Here is a 6847-nt window from a genome sequence, read left to right on the forward strand (position 1 = left end):
TATCTCTGGACCCCTTAACTTAAATACTTAGGTGAACTCCTGCTGAAGTTGGGGGGTGGAGGACAGCCCTGTGAAAAGTGGGTCCACGGGTTCTGAGCAGGGCCTGGAGCAGCTCTGACAACAAGAGGAGGAGGCTGAGACGGGCGGTCATTCTGACGCCCGCACTGGGGCCTGTGATCGGCATGCGGAGGTGGTCAGCTGGGGCACGTGTCAGGGAATGTTCTCGGTGTTTACACAGAAGATGTGAACGTGGGCTCAGATGCAGAGCTGCCTGCAGACGCTGCTACAGAACCCCCTGATTCTTTCCTGAGAAAACTGGTGGGGGGGCATTCAGGCAACAGGGCAAACAGCTTGCTCTGGACGTTCTTGTGGGGAAGTGGGGACTTAGCAACAGGGGCTCAGCCCGCATAACCCCAGAAGCCCTCCCAGGACAGCCCCAGAACCGCTTCTGGAATGGCAAGGAGAAGTGGGTCTTCCACCTACTAGGCGTGGAGGAAAGGGCTGGGGTCTGCAGGGCCGCCCTCACCTTCAGGGACTGGCTGGGAGGCTCACAGGACCCAGCACATTCTTGTGGCTTGTGTGCTCACAGCTGAGATGGGTCACAGCACGCAGTAGGGATGCACGGGAGGGAGGGCCCCTGCTCTGGTCACCTCATGGCCCTTCATGCCCACTCCTTCCCTCGAGGGTCTCTAGGGTGTCTCTTCCCCCAGCGATGAAGGCCAGAACCATGACAGCTACCCGCACCACCGTCCCCCCAGGGAAGCTCACTAGAGGCTTGGAACCCGGCTGGGGGCTGGTCACGTGGTGTTGTCTGCCCTCACCCTCCAAAATGCCAGTGCCCAGAAGGGGAGCCGGGGCTCAGCATGAACCACATGGTTTGTGCAAACAGCACGGGCGCAGGGGGCTGCCCCTAAAGGGAGGCGGGAGGGTTTAGATCAGGGCAGGGAGCTGCTCACCAGCTGCATTAGCTTCCCGGGGCAGCTGTGACAAACGACCACAAACAGAGGCTCAGAGCAACAGAAACCTGTCCTCTCTCAGTCCTGGAGGCCAGACGTCTGAGGTCAAGGTGTCCCAGGGCCGCGCTCCCTCCGGAGGCTCCAGGGGAGGGTCCTGCCTGCCTCTTCCAGCTTCTGGGGGCTCCAGACATCCCTGGGCTTGTGGCCGCATCCCTCCCATCTCTACCTCCGTCTTCACATGGTGTCTCCTGTGTGTCTGTGTCTCTCCGCTTGTCCCTTAGAAGGACACTTTCCCTGATTTAGGGCCACCCTGATCCAGGATGACCTCATCTTCATATCCGTAACTAATTATACCTGAAAAGACCTTACTTCCAAATGAGGTTCCGTTCTCAGATTCTGGGGGGCATGACGTGGACATAACTTCTGGGGGACCCCCATTCAACCCACTATAGCACCCAGTTCCCAGATGCCAGCCGACCTTCCTCAGGACAGCATCAGGCTGGTGATGTTCTGTCTTTCTGCACGGAGTTGCCTCTTGTTTCTTGTGGTAACCGTGAGGTTGGGTGGGGGGCGCTGCGGCTGACCTCCCGGTCATTCCAGGGACCACGCTGACGTGTCCTTCCCGGGAGAGTGCGAGCACGGCCAGGGCTCCCTGTGAACACTCCACACTGACCGCTTGGTGGTCAGACACCTGCATGGGCTGGACCAGTCGCCGGCACATTCTACCACATCCACAGCCTGGTGGACTCTGTGCGGGCCTATGACCAGGAGGTGGGGACCGGCAGGATGGGTGGGAGCCCTCCTGCCTGCCATGTGACCTCCAGCCCACCACAGACCCTCCAGTCCTGCCATGGACACCCCCATCGCATTAACCCCCAAGAGGGCTTCTGGGAGGGGTGAGAATTCGACCATGAAGAAGACAGGGCAGGCCCTAACTGCAGCAGGTGAAGGCAAGGACTGGGGTTGCTTGGCTATTTGTCCCCCAAAGACCCAGGATGTGGGCTCTGACTTGAGGGGTCCACCTCCACCTGGGCTCACCTGGGGGGTCGCTGCAGGGAGAGCGTGTCCTTGGGTGATTTTCCAACTCTCCCCACATCAGCCTCACCCCCTGGGCCCCCCCGACCCCATTAATAGTCTTTAAATAGTGTCTCTCACCCAACAGGCCTACGTGGGAGATTTTAATATTGTGTGGGAGTCCAGTGACCAGCGCCCATGTGTCCTGTGTGTCTTGGGAGGGGAAGGAGCCTCGCTCTCACATTCCTGCCCCAGTGCACCTGGGGTCGGGGGCAGCAGACCCAGTCTCTGTTCTGGCAGAAGCTCCCTTTCTGTGAACAAGGCTTCCCCCTATCCCATTATCCTCACTGGAGGCTCAGGAGGCCACAGCATCGGGGCACCTCCAGCACCAGGACTCCACCCTAGGGAATTTCTCAAGAGCAGGGACCAGGCCTGGAGGCGGAGGGGAGGAGGGAGCCGGCCTCTTCAGGATCCCAGGGGCTAGGATGCCTCCTACCCAGGAGGGCCTTGGACTCAGTTAAACTTCCATCCGGGGTCTCCTACCCTCCCCTGGTAGAGGGCCCCTTCAGATTCCAGGGCCCCAAGATCCTCCCCACAGACTTCTGACCCCACCTGCAGAGTCGGGGACCCAGAGACCCCCTCCCCGGCTTCTTTTTTCTTGGAGGTCCCCAGAATTCCCTGAAGATGTTATACTCAGGGTTTATTATGCTGAAGGATGCAAGTTAAAATCAGCAAGGATGGGGGGATGAGCAGGGTCCAGCTTCCTTGGCTGTGGCAGCCCAGGGAAGCCCACCTGAGTCCTGAAGTGCAGGGTTTATTGGGGTTTGTCACGTCAATGTGGGGACCACTATGTGCCTGACCTTGGCCTCCAGCCCCCGGGGGCGACTCAGGAAGCCCCACCGTGTATCACGCCGTCAGCACAGACCAGCCTGGAGCGAGGCCCACGGAGCATGGACACTCCCAAAAGACTCAAGGTGACCTCCTAGAGCCAGGAGCAGAGGCCCGGCCTCTCTGTGGGCAGGTGAACCCACACCACACAGGCCCTGGTACAGTGTGCTTTCCGTGTGGTCAGCATGGGTGCATGTGGGTCAGCAAGTGTCTGTGTGTCTCAGCCTGTAACCACAGACCACACTGTCCTGCTCTGCTCCCAAGCGCGAGGCCAATGGAGGACAACGTGGGTGGGAACAAAGCTGGGTCATGGTCAGGCTGGGTGAGAAAGGGTCTGAGGAGCGAGAACCCGGCTGCCCTTGCCTGGTGAGCCGAGAGCTGACGTCCGCCCTGTGGTCAGTCCATCTCCCCACATCCCAAGGTAGAGCTGCCTTTTCTGCACCCTGGGGCAGTGTCATGCCTGTGTATACAGCAGGATGCACAGCAGTGCACACAGCAGGCCTGATGCCTGCCCTTGGCATGTAGTCGGGGGCTTGGTGAGGGTGGAACATCCTGACAGGACGTGGGCTGACCCCGGTGAGGATGTAGGGGTGAAGTGTTTGGGAGCCTCTGGAGGGAACCCTCACCTGTCTGCACAGGTGGATTGAGGACACAGACCAAGGGTGGGCAGGCGGGGAGCCCAGTCCTGGGTCATCCCTGAGGCTGGAGGAGGGGTGTGGAGCAGGAGGTGATGGCGGTGGGGAGGAGGGGCTGATCACAGGACAGTGAGGAGACAGAGGATCCGAGGCAGCGGGGAAGGTAAAGACTGTGCTTGATGGGAGGACGAAGAGACCAGCAGGCGGCGCTGTAGGCACGGGTAACAGGCCTGCTCCCTGCAGGGCGGCGCCAGAGCACTGCACTGCTGGAAACCACGGGATGTCCAGACAGAACCCCAGAGGATGGGGGGCCATATGGGCAGGAAGAGTTTGGAAAAGTCACCTTATCTCCACATGTTCTGGGGGAGGGTTCCCTGCTCCAGCCTCTTTCCTTAGAGTTTCCCCACCTGGGGAAGTCAGCACACTCAATAGCTGGTCGTGCAAGGCTTGGAATTCGTCGGGAGGATGAAAGGGAAAAGGGGGGAAGGAATGAGAAATAAGCTCTACGTATTTGGACAGCACATGCCACTCTAATTTCCAATCAGGAAGAGGAATTTCCCAAAGGCTCAGGCTGCCCCTGTAACCAGAATGGGGCTTGAAGCAATCCTGCCACTTTGTGGCCGGTTCCAGAAAGAAGTTGAAGACACTTGCTCAGGGGCACTGCAATCCACAACGCCTGCAAACTTGTAAGTGACAACTATCGTAGAAAAATGTCTTGGGGTAAGTAACTGAAAAGAACTTGAAAACAAGGCAGAATTGCAGGAACCGGATTGCAAGAGGTAGATTGGACGTTCCGTTAAAGCACATGAAAGCTGCTCAATATTGCCTGTGATTCAGTTGGCCAAAAAGGGTGTACAGGTTGAAACCCATACGACCTTTGTGGCCAAGCAAATATGCAGGAAACACAAATCAACACGACAAAGATGTAGCACTTTGCCCCAGTCAGAATGGCCAACCTCACAAAGTGTAAAAACAACAAATGGAGGAGAGGATGTGGAGAAAATGGAACCCTGCTACGCTGATGGTGGGAATGTCAATTGCTAACAGCCACGCTGGAGAAGGGTATGATGTTTCCTAAAAATTCTAAAAAATAGAGCTACAGGGACTTCCTGGTGGTGCAGACGTTAAGAATCCAACTGCCAAGGCAGAGGACACGGGGTCGAGCCCTAGTCCAGAAAGATAACACATGCCACGGAGCAACTAAGCCAATGCACGACAACTACTGAGCCTGTGCTCTAGAGCCCGTGAGCCACAACTACTGAAGCCTGGTGCCTAAAGCCAGTGCTCCGCAAGAAGAGAAGCCACGGCAATGAGAAGCCCGCACACTTCAACAAAGAGTAGCCCCAACTTCCTGCAACTAGAGAAACCCCACATGAAATAACGAAGACCCAACACAGGCAAAATTAATTACTTACTTAATTAAAAAACAATAGAGTTACAGAGCATACGGCACTACCACTCCTGGGGATATATTTCGGGATAACCATAAATCGATAGGACACAGGAACTTCAACTATTACTGCAGCACTTTTGCAGGATCCTCGACTTGGAAACAATATAAATGTCCTTGGAAGGAAAAAATGGATAAAGACGATATGGTACTTATCTACAATGGAATAGTACTCAGCCATGAAACCAATGAAATAAGGCCAGTTGCAGCAACTCGAGTGGACTTAGATAAGATCATTCTAAGTGACAAAAGTCAGACACAAAAACACACTTGGCACAAGATACTATTTATAGGTGGAATATAAAAATGGTTACACATGAACTAAATTACAAAACAGAAACAGGGTCACACATTTACAAAACACACTTATGGCTGATAAAGTGGAAAGGTGGGGTGGGGTGAGATATAAACCAGAGGGTTGAAATTAACACAGATACGGTTCCAAAGACCAAATAGGTAATCGACAAAATCTACTCTATAGCTCAAGAAGTGGACGCAGCACACTCTAGTCACCATAAAATAATATATACGACGGGTAAGAATCTTAAAAGAATTTACGGATGTCTCTCTGTAAGTGAAACAAGTGGATGTGCAGGAGCAAGAAAGACAGCATTGAAAATCACCTTTACCAAATGATAAAAATAAATTTAAAAAAGACAAAAAAAAGACACAGAAAGAAAATGTTACAAAATTCGTTCGGGGGATGTGATGCAACCTACATTGAACATATCTAGATGCACAGCTGGATGAGACATAAGGCTGGACACTCCTGGGGCTGAGAGGATTGGTGAGGTTGGGTGAACAAGTGCAGACACTTTGAAGTAATACTGTGGGGTACCCATTCCATGGGTCCCAAATCTCCAGGTTCAAGGGCATCTTCCTAGAGCAAAAAAATGCATGGGAAACCCAGAAGACGGTACACCGTGTGATCGGGAAAGGTTTCTAAAACGCAACACATTTCTCATCTCCTGGTGCTCAGGTTTGCCATTCCAGCCACTTTACTAACAATCTCCCCACTTAGAGAATCAGTAAATTTCTCCCCCTGTTTTGTACAGTTTGAAATTCGTCCTGAAGATGAATGGGAAGAGGGGGAACTAATGAGAGACCAGCTCTAGGTGTTGGGACAGGCACAGATCACTCTAATTTCCAATCAGGAAGAAGAATTAACCACAGGCTCAGCCTGCCTCCCGGTACCAGAATAGGGCCTGAAGCAATCCTGCACTTTTGCGGCCAGCTCCCAAAAAAGCGAGCTGAAAAACTGAGCTCAGGGGCACTGCAATTTACAAACCTGCAGAGTTATAAATGATAACTCTCGTCCACAAATATATTGAGGGAAGGCAACGAAGAGGATTTGAAAGCAAGGCAGAATTGCAGGAAACAGATTTCAGGAGGTAGATTCGAATCGCCTTTAAAGCACAGGAAAAGCGGCAAAACCTCGACAATGATGCCCTTGGCCAAAAAGGGCGTATGCGTTTTTTCCTGAATATATTCAGGAAAAAACGCATACGCCCTTTTTGGCCAACCAAGCAACCTGGAAAGGCAAATCAGCGCTACAAAGAAGTCTCGTTTCCCATCGGTCAAAAGGGCCATGCTGAATAAAGTGTCAAAACCAGAAATGCAGGACAGGCCATGGAGAAACGGGAGCCTTGCTACGCTGATGGGCGGGATGTAAATTGCCAACAGCCACTCTGGAGAAGTGTACGGTGTGTCCTGAAACATCTAAAAAACTCAGCTTAGAGAGCATAGGGCACTTCCACTCATGGGCGTCTAAATTGGGAAAACTAAAAATCAGCAAGACACAGGCACCCCAAAGTTTAGGGTTGCTCTGTTGACAAGAACCTCCACTTCATTACACCTTAAATATCCCAGGAAAGAGAAAAATGGATAAAGAAGTTGTGCTCCTT

Source organism: Balaenoptera musculus, chromosome 2 (genome assembly GCF_009873245.2).
Source record: "Balaenoptera musculus isolate JJ_BM4_2016_0621 chromosome 2, mBalMus1.pri.v3, whole genome shotgun sequence".
NCBI classification, from domain to species: domain Eukaryota; kingdom Metazoa; phylum Chordata; class Mammalia; order Artiodactyla; family Balaenopteridae; genus Balaenoptera; species Balaenoptera musculus.